The sequence below is a fragment of the Branchiostoma floridae genome, chromosome 3, assembly GCF_000003815.2.
Source record: "Branchiostoma floridae strain S238N-H82 chromosome 3, Bfl_VNyyK, whole genome shotgun sequence".
In the NCBI taxonomy this organism is placed as follows: Eukaryota; Metazoa; Chordata; class Leptocardii; order Amphioxiformes; family Branchiostomatidae; genus Branchiostoma; species Branchiostoma floridae.
Genome location: NC_049981.1, coordinates 6226710 through 6245054, shown reverse-complemented (window position 1 = coordinate 6245054; position 18345 = coordinate 6226710).

The window sequence follows — 18345 nt, the reverse complement described above, 5'->3', positions numbered from 1 at the left end:
TCTTCTTCCTTCCTTCCTTCCTTACTTCCTTCCTTCCTTCCTTCCTTCCATACCTAAACGACAGTAGTGGACTTAACGAATTTTCAACATTTTTACCCATTCTTCGTAAACGTGTGCGATTGATGTTGCACGAGAATATCAGTATAGCAAATTACTAAATTACTTTATCACTTTAATCACTTTAAATAACTTTCATGGTAAGCTGGGTTTTTTTATCGTACAGGGCAAGGTTTTGGCCTGAGACCGTCAAAAAACACTTGCAAATAAAATAAAAAAACACCTAGCACTGCATTTCTTGAATCGGTGTTTGCCTTCGATTTGTGCATACTGATAAGGCTAACATGAAACATGCGAAGAAGTTTATCCGATCTTTCCCTATCTCACACAAGGTTCCATTCTATGCCTGTCGCAAATTTTTAACTTTGACTTATGTTACAAAGACAGGTGAACAGAAATTAGTCACAAAGACGTGATGTCTCTGAATTCTTCATGATTAATGTTTCCATCGGCCAATATATAACAAAGACCCGATAGGGGAAATAGAGAACTAAGGATTTATTACAGCAATGTTACAGCTCGATGCGTTTCGACAGTTTTTGTAATCAAGCTTACGTTACCATTAGTACCGCTCCAAATAGAAACAACAGCCTTGGCGCGCCCGTTGCGTTATAAGAAAGGGCACAACCAGATAAGTACTTATCACCCGCAATTTTGTTCTGCAACCTGACTGTTCTATTTTTTTTTCACCGATTAATTGCTAAATTTTGCAATAAAAATAAAAGTTTAGTTTATTGAAAATTGCCCGTAGGCTAATTGCCGGTAACACGAGATATTCAAACAGTGTAAAAACAATATCACAAGTGTCCAATCTAGTCTAAAACTAGTAAAAGCTATACTAACTCTATATCCTGGTTACTGGGTTCGACTCTTTTTTTCATTTCTGTATCTGTAACCGTTCTTCCGTGTGACACACCAGAATTATAACAGGCAAGTGGCGCGGCAGCAGCTGGTTGCACATCTAGCTGAAAGGTTTGTTTAAAGCTATCTAGTGAGCGCACCCCTAGCATACTATACTTGATTTCTCAATTTCCTTATCATTCTCCGGCCCTAATGCCAGCTTTTTCAAAAACACTTTCTACTCAGCTTACGGGAGAGCATGGTATTGGGCGTTTCTATTGTGACGTGATGGAAAACAAGATACGCGAGGCCCTGGGATACGTGAGACCCACTCGATGAAGGTTTCCAGTCGGTGGCAGACCAGGGCAGCAAACTGTATCCCCAAGACCAGGATGAAAGTCACCAGAAACACCAAGCCCAATGGATTTGTGTTGAGCACCTGCAAAACATGGCAAATGTAATTACTATTATTCTTTCATATCTCTGAAGAAAATTGAGGTTGACAAACCCATGCCGATGCTTTTCTTCAGGGAATAAACGGATTCGTCGCAGCAATGAAACAATCATATCATTTTGTGTGTAGCATGATGCCATGTATGCATCTGGAAAAAAAGTACAGAACAAATAGTCAGCCATCATGGTTGAACGTACTGCTTGACTGGGTAAATTTGGTGTAAATCTTAATTCTTATCATAGAATGATGTGCAGTTGTAACACACTGTTAATGATTTGCATGAGATATGTCGGTAAATTTTAAAGTGAGTAAAGCCCACGGAAAATTCATCTTGTAGGACTGTCAGCCAGCATAAAGCCGTCATGATATGGCAATAAAGTGAACTTCTTATATGTTGAAATGAAAAAATATTTTATTGGTATCATTATGAAGACATTAAGTTAGCTCAGTTTAACCGAGACGGGGGGGGGGGGGCAGGTTATGTGGCACCTACGACCTGTTGCTGCTGTCACGTGTTGACATGTCACCAACTGTAAGTTGCTTAACATGTTCGGTAAGCTGCAGTAATAGGGTTCATTCCGTGAACAAGTGCCAACTAACTGTGTTGGTAATACAAAGTTTACTAACAATGATAAAAAATTTATGCATTTATTGTTGAACTTGTTCACCTGTAGTTCGGCGTGTTGCACCAAGGTAACCATCAGCACCAACAAGAGGGAGTTGGCTACCAGGAACATCAGGAGGTAGTAGTTTCGCAGCTGCAGGAGATTCTGTTTGAATTCCTCCTCTTTGTTCTGGTCGAGACGAAACTGTTCTGTCATGGGGTCCAGATAATCAGGTTTCGTCCTGTCGGGGTTTCTGGTGGTGTCTGGCTGTGTGTTCTGGTCAATGTGGTCCTCATCCTTCGTGGGGTCTAGGTAAGGTTTCTTCGCTTGAGGATCGTGTTCTAACCGGTGTGGGTGGGTGGTGAGGTCTGCCCCCTGCTGGCCTTTCTGAAACTTCCCCTCGATGTCTCGTTTTGCTTTAAGAATCCTTTCCTCACCTAAAAGGAATTAAATTAAATTAAACAAGGAAACATGGGATATAAATAATTGCATTGCACTCGACCCCACAATCTCGTCCCGACATCTCTTCAATGTTCTTAATGTCCATTGGTACGATGCTATGTACAGCTTTTTTTCGCTACACATTGCCGCTGCACTGTACGGTCACTGTCGATGTACAAGGCTAGATACTTTTTGTCTCTGGCTGTCCGAAATAATAACGCTTCCTTTCGAAATTGAAAAAAAAAACTGGCATTAAGGCAGCTTATCAACGACGTGTGTAATATGATTGTGGACTACCGAATTGTCGAATACTGGTACTCACGCTGCGTCGGCTGCCGAATCCTGGTGATTGCTAGTTTCAGTCTTCGCAGATGACCTGTGTTGATACAAACTGTGGGCTATCATACAATTTTTTAGAAAAATTTGTTAGAGTCTACGTTACTGCATACTATGGTAAATATATAAAAGACAAAAAATAATATAATGAATAGCTTGATTATGATTAACGATAAGTATGTAAGAACAATCATTTTACTCTTATGATCATGATCTTTTGCCATAATATGTACTGGTACTTTGCACAACTGTTTTTCATCATTCAACATGGCGATTCGCAGCCCCTGTGTCGACGTCTACCTGCCCCAGGAATGTCTCACAAATGCATCTGAATCCTTTACAGCTTGTATACAATTAATTTTTCACGGTCACTGCAAACTGGATCGGTGTATATGTGCAACGTTCACCAGGAGGTTTTAACCCTCATCCGACCGTTACATTTTTACGACGAATCTGACCGTACGGGGTCATTTTTGACCCCATTTTGTTTTGCTCATAGATATATTTCTGCTGGCTTATTTTGTCATTTCTATGTATTTACTGTTTCACCAATCTATGAAAAATATTTTGACAAGTTTTGGTGTCAGTAGTTATTACTCATTATCATAATTTATGCAGAAAATGAGGAGAAACCACATTTGCTCTGAAAATCTACCATACTTAACCTACTTAAACAATGTTTTGTCTTATCGATTTCTAAACAAAGGTTTTGATGCTGCAATAAAACTTGTAGCATAATAATGCTATTTAACAAGAAAAAATACAATATTTGTGAAAAGTAACAAATTTATTACTTAATTATGCACCATATTCCGCCATCGAAACACACACATACAATAACTCTTGTCTATTTTCCCGCAGAGATATTTCTTGTAGGTTCCTTCTGCACATTCTGTTCATATATTGTTTCTTGATTAATTAGAAACATTTTCATTTTCATTAGCAAAGGTAATTAGTGCGTATTATCATAATTTATGCAGAATGTCGAAAAACTGTGTTTTACACTAAAATACTAAATTTCTTTCAAAATATTCGGTGTTTAATCATCTAAGCAACTATAACTTATTACTGTAATAGCAATGATGAGGAATGCCTGTTATTTCATTGAAATGTATCGATATATATGTATTTAATGATTCATAATTGGCTGGGGTCATTTTTGACCCCACCGAACCAGACACAAACTTTCAAGTATAGCTTATACAATAATGGACAAAACTCGGTGAAAAATTGGTAGATGTTGTAAGACATGTATACAAACAAATTCATGGAAGGAAATTTTTCTCCGATGAAAAATGTTGCTATGACAGATAAAAATATACGCCTGGGGTCAAAAATGACCCCATACGGTCGGATGAGGGTTAAGAGACCAACAGTAGATCCAGAAGAAGCTAAAAATATATACCAGAGTATTGCATAGTTCTTCAGTGTGACTTGAGAACCAACTAAATCTACCTTTAGCTGCAACACCCAATCTCCCTACGATGCCATCTTCGGTCATTTCCTTTAGTTCCTTAAAGACGTCTTGTGCCTTCATATCTTCGGGAAAAGCACGTGTGAAGTTTTCCTTGTACTCCTCGGTATCCAACCCAATCACTTTCAACCAGATGTCAACGTTATCCTTTCAATTGAATGGAAAATATGCCATGTATAACAGTATCCCTCGTATTGCGGTAAAAGACATACAATGTACTTTTCCAATGATGCTTACCTTTTCGAGAGATGATACTTAAATGTTCTCATTCTTGGGCTATCTTGTACACATAGAGACATCGAAATAGATAAAATCAGAAATTAGAAACACACGCAACCGAAAACGTTACCTTCTTGGTGAAGGCAATGATGGGAAACTTCATCAAACTAGGATGGGTATAGAGTAAATGCATATGGAATGGATATAGATTAAATACTATAAATATTGTACATTAATAATACACACTGTGACCATCAACATATGTGCAAATTACCAAGGACAAGGATCTTAGACAATGTACATTCAAGCTTTCTTCCATCATAATTGTCTGTTGATACCGATGAGCTGAGAATTAACTGAAATTGTAATAAATTGAATATTGTATAATAGAGAAATATTTTGAACTTATTGAGCAGCGCTCCGCTTCCACTATGATTAGAACTAGTGCCTACCCCTGAAAATCGAAAAAAGGCGTTACATGAAACTACTTGTGTCAGAGAGGATGTGTAAATTTAGGTCTAGATTTAAATGAAACAAACAAACAAACAAACAAACAAATTTAAGTCTCCTCAAATGCAATGGAAGACGTAAGTCATTTCGACTCTTAATGCTTATTTCATGATGAAACAAGAAACCAATTATTTACCAGCGTATCCAAATTTTACATTTGCTTTCCAGGTATTCCTGATCATGAAGCATGATATTGGATGCTGCCCTGAACATTATTGTAGTTTTCATTATGATATATTTTCCTTTTTGATTCCTTGCAATAAGCCATCGAACATATATTTACAATTAACTTTCTATGATAAAATTTTGTTCACCTGTAATCTTGTAGACACTTACCGGTACTGTAATGTCGATGTCTGGCTCATCCTGATGTAGCTTCTTAATGTGACGCTGTAAGTCGTGTCTGTCCTCATGATTGGTCACTCCAATGTCTTTAAGGTCCTACAAATGTAACAAGGGAAGCATTTTTTTGTGAACTCCTAGAGCATTAAGTTTCTCTGCTTATTTATATCAATTGCATTTGCATATTACTAGAAATATGCAGTTCCAGAGGTCAAAGGTGGGGAAAACAGAGGAAGGTGTAACGAAGAAGACTATGTTAGGATAGTAAATGTACGCCACAGATCGACCGTTGCAAAACTAAGAATCAGTTGTCACAAACTGCTAATCGAATCAGGAAGACATAACCACTATCCTCTAGAGCAAAGAATCTGCCAACTTTGTAGTTTAGGGAAAGTAGAAGATGAAGTACATTTTACTGTGGATTGTCCTTTGTATGATAGCGATAGAAGCATTCTATTTGTCAATGACTTTGTGTTAGGTAAATTTCTCCACTTCAGATACTTGAACAGTAAAGAGAAATTTACATTCCTGACAGCCTTTGATAAACCAACTTTAACCAACCATACAGCTAAATATATTTATGCAATTACCAAAAAGCGAGAGGAAGTCGAATATCATCGGCCTAGAATAGAAAAGACATATATATGCACATATAGATCTGTGTGATTGTTTACCATTGTTTACATGTACATGTATATGGTTGTTCACGTGAATTGTTACCATGTGACCTTTACTTAGCCCAGTAGGGCAAAAAATGTGCAATAACGGTCTTCATTCATTCATTCATTAAAGAACAGAGTGGACTGAGACAAGCTGAAGCTATGAGAGCGGCGGAGGACAGGTGGAGGAGGCCAGTGGACCGACTAATCTTGGTGCCCCAAAGATTTGCATAGACGTCAAGGGATAACTGTGGGGAGACGTTAAAGATGACAAATGTTGTTTGAACCTAAAATAGAACAAGCTCCCAGCTTATGTTAGTGCTTTATTCGTTGACAAAGGTCATTTATCTGGATGCCTCATTTTTGTCTTGGTACAATTGAAAAAAAAATAAACTGATCGTGTACTGGATAAAATGGTATTTTTCGGTATGTGTACTAACCTTGTCAGTCATTCCAGCGATGAAGCTTGTATCGGTGTAGCCTTCCCAAGTAAACATCGGTTCGTATTTCTCTACCTTCAAATCGGTAAAGGACAAAAATTTAACGAGCTCGAGAACAAACCATATGAAAAAAATATCTAGTAAAGCATCTATGCAAGATTTCAAAAGGTAAAAAAAGATGGTGGTAGTCGTACCTTATCTGATATTGCTCCAAATATGCTTTGCAGCCATTGCCGAGTTGACTTGAACCTCGACTTTCCTGGGTCAGTTTGACCTAAGGCGGTGAATGTCTGCAATCAATGTTATCTGAACTAGCTAGGTGTAAATTAGGTTATGGTGTAAGATGAAATAATTAAGGGTTAATGACCCACCCCGAGGTGTATATGGTGTCATAACGCCTGGTCCTTTGCTATAACCTCCGAATAAAACCACCGAGTGAGCGAAGATAATTAAGGGTTAATGACCCACCCCGAGGTGTATATGGTGTCATAACGCCTGGTCCTTTGCTATAACCTCCGAATAAAACCGGTTTTATGAGTTGGTTATAGCAAAGGACCAGGCGTTATGACACCATGTACACCGAGGAACAGGCGGGTCATTAACGTTATTATCATATAGCCTACCCAAACTTGCAAACTCTTATATGACGCATAGATCCCATGGTACCATGCGTGTGAATTCCTTTGTCGAATTTCTGAAAATTCACATTTGTTATTTGGTACATACATTTGAAAGCAGATTACAGATTGCATTTTGAAACCAAAATTTCCACAGAAAATATTCCAAACATTGAGTTTTAGAACAACAAAACTCATTATCAATGTTAATAGAAGGAGCCATTCTCCCCCTTCTTGCAGTCTTATTCTCTCTGCTCTTGCATACGTTTCGCTCGTTTTGATTGGCCAATGCCTTCATATCCCGTGTATATCGCTCCTTCTGATTGGTCAGAATGAACACTGGTGCCGGTGTCGATTCATTCTGACCAATCAGAAGGGCGATACACGCCGGGCTGGCGGGAATCTGTGTGTTACGTCGTCATAACCAATGTGGAACGGGGCCTTCTGATTGGTCCGCGGCGCCTGTCTATATGATAATGGGCATTACTTCATTCTCCACATTATATACCTATATCTATATGTTTATCTATCAATTTATCTATCTATCTATCTATCTATCTATCTATATATATATATATATCTGTGTGTGTGTGTGCCAGCTACGCGGACTCACACGGACACACTGTGAATTGGAGACTACTATATATACTATGCTCGACATATATACCTCGGATCTCCATTATTGCTCCGCTCTCGGCTTCCAGAACCAGCCGAGTCGTGTCCACATCCACTTTAAACTTGCCATGGTCAACCTCGTCCTTTGTAGTGTCCTTTTCAGGCCCCTGGTCCCTGTTTTCTTCTGGTTCCTTACAGCATCGCCTGCAGAACCTGAGGCGGAAAGGGAAAGAAAAAGTTGCAAAGCGAGATTGAGTTCATTATCAACTCAATTAACACATCAAAGTGCACAAAATCGGCAATTGAAACGTGAAAAGGTTGACAAGTCTGTATACGTGTACAAACGAGCATGTACTTACGTCCAACATTGCCGCAAGTTGGTCATAATGTCATCGAAGGCGCTGTTTGTGCCCTGCTCTTTCTGAGATCTCGCCTCCCTCGTTCCTTGAAATAAATGAATAAGATAAGTGCAGGGCACATGAGGATACATTGTACTAAGATTTTTTTTAATCTTTATACGAGAGTGACGGCAAATGTCAACACGAAGAGAGAAAGAGAGAGATATCGGAGAGAGAGAAAGGCAGTGAGCGAGGGAAAGGCATGGCAGGGAAGGAGAGAGTCTTACATGAAAAATTTGCCCGTAACGGCAAATGCCTGACACTGCTTCGGCGAGTGTGTCGCAACGGCACCGCGCGACTAACTGTATTTTGCGGCGATTTCGTGATGTCTTACATGGAACATCTGCCGGATATGGGCAAAATTACAGTTAGCTGTTAAGACAATTTACCCCATGACTGGTCCGTTAGGTTGCAGATGCTGTAGACGTTCATGAGGATGTAGACACACGGCAGGGTGAAGAGGTACACCACGCCGTAGATAACACATGGGGCTTCTTTATGGTGAAGGAGAGCTGCAATGATGTGTATCCCAGCGACTATGGCGAGGTACAGGGTAGTTACGTCTGCGGGCAGCCTGACTCCATACACTGCATAATGTTAATAGGTAACACTGGTGAGCTTCTGACGCACACGAACTAGTACCAACGATTGGAGATTGGCAAACAAGTTTTCAACAAACCATCAAACAAATGGTGCAAAATGTCAAATTTCTCTTCTAAAACATATTAGATTATAAATGTTTCAAGCTAGTACATGCTCTATATTGATAAAACACAACAGTGCCCTCTGAGTCAACAAACAAAATATTCACTACTTTTATATCTTATTTTCACTGCATATGTGACCAATGCAATGATGATAATAGCCTAGCTACGCCTAGCCGAACATGGCTATCCCGACTATCCCGAGGTAGATCGGGAGCAATCTAACAAGTTTAAGCAACGCCATTCTTTTGAGCCAATCACTCAACAAGGAAATGTCTTACTTCCAACCATCGTTGTGGGAGGTGGGGAGACCATATTCGAATATAAATTTATATAACCGAGCCTTTACTCACATGCATGCATGTTGTAAACCGACATTTGGTCTGTTTCGCCCCCACAGAAATCACCACTGTCGCCTGGGCATGGGAAGTCACACATATTGTCTGGTAGCTTAGTAGTGTTCTCCATGTCGTCGGCAGATCCACAGAAGCACATGGCTGGAAATCCTGTCCCTGAATATGAAATGTAGTAGAAAATATACTCAAACAGTTTCAGCGAGGTAAGATGACTAATGCATACAAAGTTGTCGCGCTGTATAACTTAGAATCTGATTGGATCTGAAAAAGAATGGCGCTGGGGTCCGTTATCAAACTTGACCTTCGTTTCCCCTACACCTACCAAATATCATAAGAATCACACACACACACGCACAAACACACACGCGCGCGCGCGCACACGAATCCTTCACACGTACCTGAAAAGTCGAAGCCTTTATGGTGACAGTGGTCCCTGCATTTAGCATTAGTCAAATCCTTTATTACCCTGGGAGCATAGGGCAGCAAACGATCTCCTTCGCTAGTATGCTCAGGATAGCATCCCTCGTAGTTTCCGTCTACGTTACCTACGGGATCGATGTAAAATGAACGTATATGTATGTCACGGATTGAGATAACTGAATAACCGCCTGTAATTGCCCCAATTTAATATCGATATAGGCATCACCTTGTACATGGAAATTGTTTGGGAGCAAGAAACCCGGATGAAATGTGTGAAGAAACTAATGCATAGGAAGCGAACCTGACCTATCGACGGCTCACTAGAGGTGCTGGCCAGCACCACTTGACTCGCTGTTCCCACAACTGCAATAGCCATAGCCAACAGGAAGATGTAACACAGTACTCGGGCAACCTGAAGAAATGAGAATATACTATATACAGTAAGTGGCAGTTAACTGGATAAAATATAGAAACAGTTTTAGACAACATTCACCGTCTTCCATCAGTTAACAAACGGGGTAACCAGGTTGTGAACCAAAACTCTGAATTGATACGTTAATATGCGAACAAAATTTTAGCATGGTTCAATAAAAAACTATAACATTATTCCCTTTTTCTAACAAAACAATCACAGTTCTCAAGTTGACTTCAAGCAGTCTTTATGTAGATCTGACAACGAGCATAAGCATGAAGGATGAACCGTTGATTAACTTCTATATTGAGTTGGTTACAAGACTAGTCTAAACACACAAGGCATCTCTATGCCATACCCAACAAATGACACTGAATAAAAAGTCATTACTTGAGTCGAGATATCTTTTGCAAGCTTTTATCTGCATTGTTAAAACTAGCCAGGCACGTTCCATTTACCTTGAGCTGAATATCCTGAGAGTAGTAAATGCAGATCACTGCAAAGACGAGGGTGACAAGAACGAAGAACACGAACGACAACCACGTAGGAACACCGACTCCATAGTAAAGTCCACCTACCAAAATATAAACGAAACAACATACAAGGTTTAGCAAGCAACATGTGTTCACACTGAGGATATCTTCTATGCAAAGCATTTATTTAAAACAATAATGCCAACTTAACGAAGACAAGAATATAGAATGCTATTTTATTTGTGTCATACGTGGTCAAAATATACACAATTCAATACGAAATACCATAGAGAATTTTTGTGTCCTCGAATAATATCGATTTTAATGTCCGAATCCGGTATTCTAATTCTGGACAGCGACGCAACCGGCGAACGCGATGAGCATTCAAATCATTGGATAGAAGCCCGTGTAATGACAGTAGAGACCCGACTAAGAGCTGATGCCCCGATCCAAGGCGTATATACTGTAGTATGGCCTGGTCATTTGCTATAATTACCGAATAATCACGGAGTAAGCGGAACGAACAAGGTGGATTTATTCGGTGGCTATAGCAAATGACCAGGCTTTATGACTCCATGTGCACCAGGAAAAAGGCGGGGCATCAACGATGTTATCATATAGCTTTTCCAAACTGACCTATTTAAGATACTTAGACAAATCATAGTTTAACTCATAACTCCTTTAATGTTATAACGTTACACGAATTAATGTAAATACATAATACAAGGTCTGTGTGAGGGCTGGGCCATGGGACCAAGGGTGATGCAGAAAACACCACAATGTTATATTTACGGCATGCACACATTTCAGTGCGAAATGTGCCTTGAAGTGGGCTTTGGGATTGAGAACTTTGTTGTCTTCAAACCAAAAATTGTAACAAAAGCAATTCCAACATTCGAATCCGGGAGTCTAATTTTCGACCGCACACTAAGGCACGATTTACACTTGTAGTTTTATCTGTAGTACTACAGATCGTAGTCTACTACTGTAGTAGCCTACAGATTTTTTCTGGGTGTAAACAGAAATGAAGTGTAGTCTACTACTGTAGTCTACTACACCCTCCGAGGCTGTAGTACTACAGTTCAGCGGACGTTCTATGAGAATTCGAACAGGGTGTAAACAGAAACTGTAGTAGACTACAGCTGACTGACGCCAACCGCGTCAGTCGCCTCCTGCGCTGCATACGTTCTTGGCGTGTCTGGTTGAAAACCTGGGTAACACTGCAACATGAACATAATGACCTCCGCCTCTCCCGTCATTTTGATCCGTCCGGTCAAAATTGGCACTTTTGACACCACAGGAAGAGTGAGAAGGCCAAAAAATGATGCTGTTCGATCTGGTGTAATTCGAAACGTACGCGTGTTTTATTGGGGTCATCTGCGGTCAATGTACTATTTTCTATTGTCATGGCCTATTTTTCAGAGTGCCTTGTATTAGAAAAAAAAAACTTTTTTCACAAATATAAGATTCCCGCGCCCGCCAAGTGTCAAAGGTCACATTCAGTCACTACAGTTTCTCCGTAATCAAAGAACAGCAGGTGTCCCGCTATGCTCTCTGTCAGTGAGTGTAAACCGGACGCGAATCTGTAGTCTACTACAGTAGTAGACTACGATGTGTAGTACTACAGATTCAAGAAACAAGTGTAAATCGGGCCTTAGTACTCTGCGTACTCGAAGTGAGCTTGAGTGGTTCTATATGGAAGCCCTTGGCATAGCAAAGAACATCATGGTGTTACGAAAATGCCGCCATCTTGTAATCACAATATATGACGTTATGGCGTCAAAACCGATATGAAATGGGGACTTCTCATTGCTCAACGTAATCTGCCTATATGATATCACTCTGTTAGAAACCCCGTATTGAATGTTATCTGGGTCAAGATATGACATACCAAAGTATCACCTTATCATCGCATTATTGTGACCTACCGGTGATGATGAGAATGCAGGTAGAGGGGCTGATGACAGTCGATAAGAGCAGGATAACTTGGAAGAGAAGGAAGACCATGGATATGTATTTATTGTTTCTTTTGATGTCTTTCCAGTTCTTGAGCAGGAGGATCTGGTTGGCCAGGGTGGAGGGGATCCAGCGCCTCCGCTGCTTCCAGAACTCATCAAACTCCTCTGGGCAATGGGTGGAGTCGAAGGCTCCCGCGCAGTAGCTAATTTTCCAGCCAGATTTAACCTGGAAATTATACTTAAAGTGTAACTGAAATGAAATCGTCTGTAGCATTTTCTACCAATAATGTAAAAATTTGATCTTTTCTGAAAAAGTCAATGCAAGTTTCAAATCAATTGTCCGTCCGGAAGTCCCTCAATGAGCGACATAAAAATGTGTACTTTGAGCTCTTTGCTGGAACTAATTAGGAACATGCCGTGACGTCATTTTAGTTAGTCCCTACTAGCTGGTATGGTTGACTAGGGGAATAATATACATTTGATAGACCCGTATCTTATAAAGGAAACATAATTCATTGACGAAACTCGGCACGACTAAAGAACACATACTTCACTTCACTTGAAGAGAATTTCGTTCGTATTCACGCCACTGAAATATATCTTGGAGGCACTTGAAGTTGATGCACGTACCAAGCGTGCGTAACGCAAGCGGGGAGAAAGTTCATTATTGTAGCGTGTGGAATAAGCGGGGACAAACAGTCATCGCTTCTTCTATACACAAATGATAGCATTAGCTTACATTATCCTCAGTAAGGAGGCCATGCTGTACATTAATTTGAAGATGTTTTCTAGCGGAAGCGCAGAAATTTGTGCCTCTTTGCCGTCTCAGTTTGTACGGTCTGCTAGCGAAACCGGGACTAAAGCTTCGGTCGCGTACAAATATACAACAGCTGAGCAACTAACTACGTACAGTTCGCCAGGATTCAGTAGTAAAATGAGAAGCAACCTCATTGCCACAAGAAATGCGATTCAAAATACATTCCCACTCAAAGTATGTCTTTGTTTACAAACCTGTAAGCTTTTATCGGATAGATAGTACGTCGTAGACTGACTATTTCTAGTCGTGAGCACGGCCGATAGCTAGCTAAACGCCTCCAGATTGTGACGAGTCCGTGAAACATTTTGAGAGTGACTGTTCTTTCTGTCTCATATTTGTCTGCACAACAGACAGATTTTGTAAGCTCCCAGTGATTCGAGGAAAACACACAGACTGGTGTTTCCGTGATAGAAAATTCGAAAAGTGTGGTTAAATAATAGCGCATGGCACGGGGCCGCCATTTTTTTGTGAGGAATTTTTCTTTGTTGTTGACGACGAAAAATCCAAGATTCACTCGTAACTAGGTTTTACGGAGACCATATCAGTACTACATATAAATGCTACAATATTCATGACAAAATCTAGCGACAAAAGTGCCAAGTTTGTAGCTACACGAGCAAAAAAAACGAGTTATCGATGACATAGTAACGAGTACGTACATGCTTGTGGTCCCGCAACCTCGATATATTTTCCTTTGTTTACATGCTCAGGTTACGCTAGAAGTTTTTATACAAAACCAAACTATTTTAACTCATCTATCAACAACATGTCCACCGCTAAGACACTAAACAACACACAGATTTCGTAAGCTCCTAGTGATTCGAGGAAAAACATACAGACTGGTGTTTCCGTGAAAGAAAATTCGAAAAGTCTCTGAGGTTTTTAGCGCACGGCCGCCATCTTTTTTGGGGCCATTTTTCTTAGAGTTGTTGTTGTCGACGACGAAAAATCCCAGATTCGCTCGTAACTTGGTTTTACGGAGACCAAAAACTACAATACTCATGACAAAATCTAGTGACTATTTTTCCAACGTATTTTGAATACGGTCAGCAAATTTTCGTGCTTGAAAATCTTGGGACAGCGTCGGCATCATTGTTGTTACGAGTTCGGTATAAGCGGTTCACTTTGTTATGAAATCTATCCGGACGCCGACAAAGATGTAAAATCCAAGAATCATTTGTGCTGTTTTGTGTCGGAGTCAAAGCGTACAAGTACTTCACAATAATGGCAACACAGTTATGACCAGAACAAGCGAAATACAAGGTAAATTTACAGGGTGAATTACTACTAGTATGTGACAGATAAACGTCCTGCAGCTGTGATAAACAGTGGCGAATTCACCCTTCTCCGCGCGCGTTCCGTGACTGGAGTCGGCAGACCAGCGGTGTCAATAGTTGGAACTTTTCCTGCGATAATCCTTCTGGTCCTCCTACAGCTCTCCCCAATATAATCTCAAGGTTCATGTTGAAGTACGAGGGCTCGAAGTGTGCGGAGCTCGAAGTGTGCGGAGCCGTAGATGTCGCGGAAGGAACCATGCCTCTGAACAAACTTGATACATAATTTTGTACACTGTTTTCTAGCTCGCTGAGACTCTCAATTTGTCAGCCGCAGTTCTGTCATTTTTAACTTTGGGGAATCTGTGCATAGATATCCCCTCGGTAGACTGACTATTCTTACAGCTAACGCCATGTGGGCCTCCTGCGACACAATAACGTCCACTGGACTTTGTACTAACACGACCGGTAGTACAAGACGCCATTACAGCGGACAGGGGTAGAGCTACTACAAGAACGCGACTCTCTAAAATGACGTCATGCATATCATTTGAATTCGCCCTCGGATGCCCCAAATCGCACTTTTTAAAGACGTTTTAACATAACTTTCCGACCAAATTATCACATGAAAAATATCTCAATCTAATAGCGAGGAAATGATCCTCTAGATCGTTAAAAAAGTTTGCAAAAATTAAAAAATCGATCCTATTTCTCCTAGTCTTTAACGTTACGCAAGTATCGATCGCCGATAGGATAAATCCTTCTCAACAATGTGCTAGGAGGCACATGCCAGCATTGGCAATTCATAGATAGTAGTAATACAAATTATGTGTATGTGTGTGTGTGTGTGTTTGTGAATACCATACAACATGTCTTGACTGACCAGCAGGGTCGAAAACCACCTGTCCTCTCCCATGTCCTTAGTGAGAAAGTCCGAGGCCTCTTCCACGTCAGAGCGGTACTCCTCCAGCACATCAGCGATGGCCTCCACACGGTAGACACTGAAGCACCCGGGGGCACACAGTACGGATCCCAGCACGTGGTTAGCGACCTGTGGTTCCAAAAACCACAACGTACAAGGTAAGACTTTTCAAAAACTCATTTTCTGCCTCATTTTATTGAGCTTAGTGTTACAATTTGTCTTGATTTATCAAGAATGGCAATTTGCATGGCCTTCAATGCTACTAGTACTTCATACTTCCCATATTCACCAAATCCCAAATATGACTTGAGGTTAGGGGTGGGTACCGGTACAAAACCATTTTTTCTTGTTGGACCGGTCAGGAAAAAGAGGACCTGAAAAATCAGTAGACCGGATTTTGGACCGATTGGAAAATGGACAGATCAAACCGGCAGGCGCAGGCGTTCACGTAATTTGGGGTTCCAAGAAAATAAGAGTTAAGTAGAGGAGTTTATAGTCATTTTATCAGGTTTCTAGTCAAACTTGGTCTAAGTTAAAAGAGGCAGTTAGCATTGTTGACATGGAGATAGGATTTTAAAACGCCAGTGGACGTCGGATACTCCACCAAACATAACCCTGGACCGTTGTGCTGAGTATCACTCATTCACAGCAAGTTTTCACAAACAATTAGGTCCAGGTTCAGGTCCTGACCTGGACCTGATCCTTTGGACCTGAACCGAACCTCTACCTGAATTTTCTGTACCGGTACCCACACCTACTTGATGCTTCAGGTTAGGAAAAAACTGCAGTTTTTAATGGGCCGCCTTTACCCATGGAGGAATGGCTTTAAAGCACAGAATATCTTAGATATTGTGCTTTAGATATCTAAGAATATCCCAGATAGTGCTCTTATACATCTGATAATACCTTACCTTCTGTAGCCAATGTCCGATAGCATAGTCAAACATCTGGTACCACACGAAAGGGCCGGACCCGACGGGATGTGTCCGTGCACAGACAGCGCCAACATCCTCTTCTCTATCGCTCAGCATCTGCAAAAGCATGGCCACTATAGAATCGGCGTCAAAGTCCACATCGCCATCGGTCGCGAGGATGTACTTCACACTTGTATCGTCTGGGACAGTAAAAAAAATGATTCGATTGAGATCAAACATCTACATGTCTTTTTATTTTATTTCTGCACGGCAATAGGAAGTATTAATATCTTTACATTTTAACCATACCACGGGTACAGGTTGAAATATATTTCTTTTCCTGTGTACAAGGGTGTGCAGGATTACACTGGAGTGCACTAGAGTGTACAAGAGTGAAGCAGAGTGTACAAGAGTGAAGCAGAGTGTACAATATTGTACAAGAGTGAACCAGAGTGAACCAGTGGGTACTGAGTGAACCAGTGGGTACAGAGTGAACCAGAGTTTACAAGAGTGATCCAGAGTGAAAAAGAGTGCACTAGAGTGTACAAGAGTGAAGCAGAGTGTACAAGAGTGAACTTAAGTGTACAAGATTTAACCAGAGTGAACCAGTGAGTACAGAGTGAACCAGAGTGTACAAGAGTGATCCAGAGTGAAAAAGAGTGCACTAGAGTGTACAAGAGTGAACCAGACTGTACAAGAGTGAACTAAAGTGTACAAGAGTGTACAAGATCTAACCAGAGTGAACCAGTGAGAACAGAGTGAACCAGAGTGTACAAGAGTGTCCCAGAGTGAACAAGAGTGCACTAGAGTGTGCAAGAGTGAGGTAGAGTGTACAAGAGTGAAGCAGAGTGTACAATAGTGAACCAGAGTGAACAAGACTGAACTAGAGTGTACAAGAGTGAACTAGTGTGTACAAGAGTGAACTATAGTGTACAAGAGTGAATCAGGGTGTACAAGAGTGAGCCAGAGTGGAAAAGAGTGAACGAAAGTGTACAAGAGTGAACCAGAGTGTAAACGAGTGAACCAGAGTGTACACGAGTGAACCAGAGTGTGCAGGAGGGAACCAGAGTGTACAAGAGTGAATCAGAGTGTACACGAGTGAACCAGAGTGTACAGGAGTGAACCAGAGTGTACAAGAGTGAATCAGAGTGTACACGAGTGAACCAGAGTGTACAGGAGTGAACCAGAGTGTTCAAGAGTGAACCAGAGTGTATAAGAGTGAACCAGGGTGTACAAGAGTGAACCAGAGTGTACAAGAGTGAACCAGGGTGTACAAGAGTGAACCAGAGTGTACAAGAGTGAACCAGGGTCTACAAGAGTGAACCAGTGTGTACAAGAGTGAACCAGAGTGTACAAGAGTGAACCAGTGTGTACAGGAGTGAACCAGTGTGTACAAGAGTGAACCAGAGTGTACAAGAGTGAACCAGGGTGTACAAGAGTGAACCAGAGTGTACAGGAGTGAACCAGAGTGTTCAAGAGTGAACCAGAGTGTACAAGAGTGAACCAGAATGTACACGAGTGAACCAGGGTGTACCAGAGTGTAGCAGAGTGTACAAGAGTGAACCAGGGTGTACAAGAGTGAACCAGAGTGTACAAGAGTGAACCAGAGTGTACAGGAGTGAACCAGAGTGTACAAGAGTGAACCAGAGTGTACAAGAGTGAACCAGTGTGTACAAGAGTAAACCAGAGTGTACAGGAGTGAACCAGAGTGTACAAGAGTGAACCAGAGTGTACACGAGTGAACCAGAGTGTACAAGAGTGAACCAGAGTGTACAGGAGTGAAACAGAGTGTACAAGAGTGAACCAGGGTGTACAATGTGCTCATGTGCGTGCATGCTCACTTACATGCTTATGTATCAAATGCATAACGTGTTCATTTGCATATGATTGATTTGCATATATGGCTCAAAACCATGGTCCTGTTACCTTGAAACTAGTACTGATGCAATTTCTTTCTTATCCCAGTCCCTCCATATATACTGGTCTCAATAAACATACCTTCATATGCTATGTGATCTACGGCAGACTCCATGTACATGACCTGGCTCCAGCGTTTCTTGCTCTTCACCTCCTGGTTGTCTTTCAGGT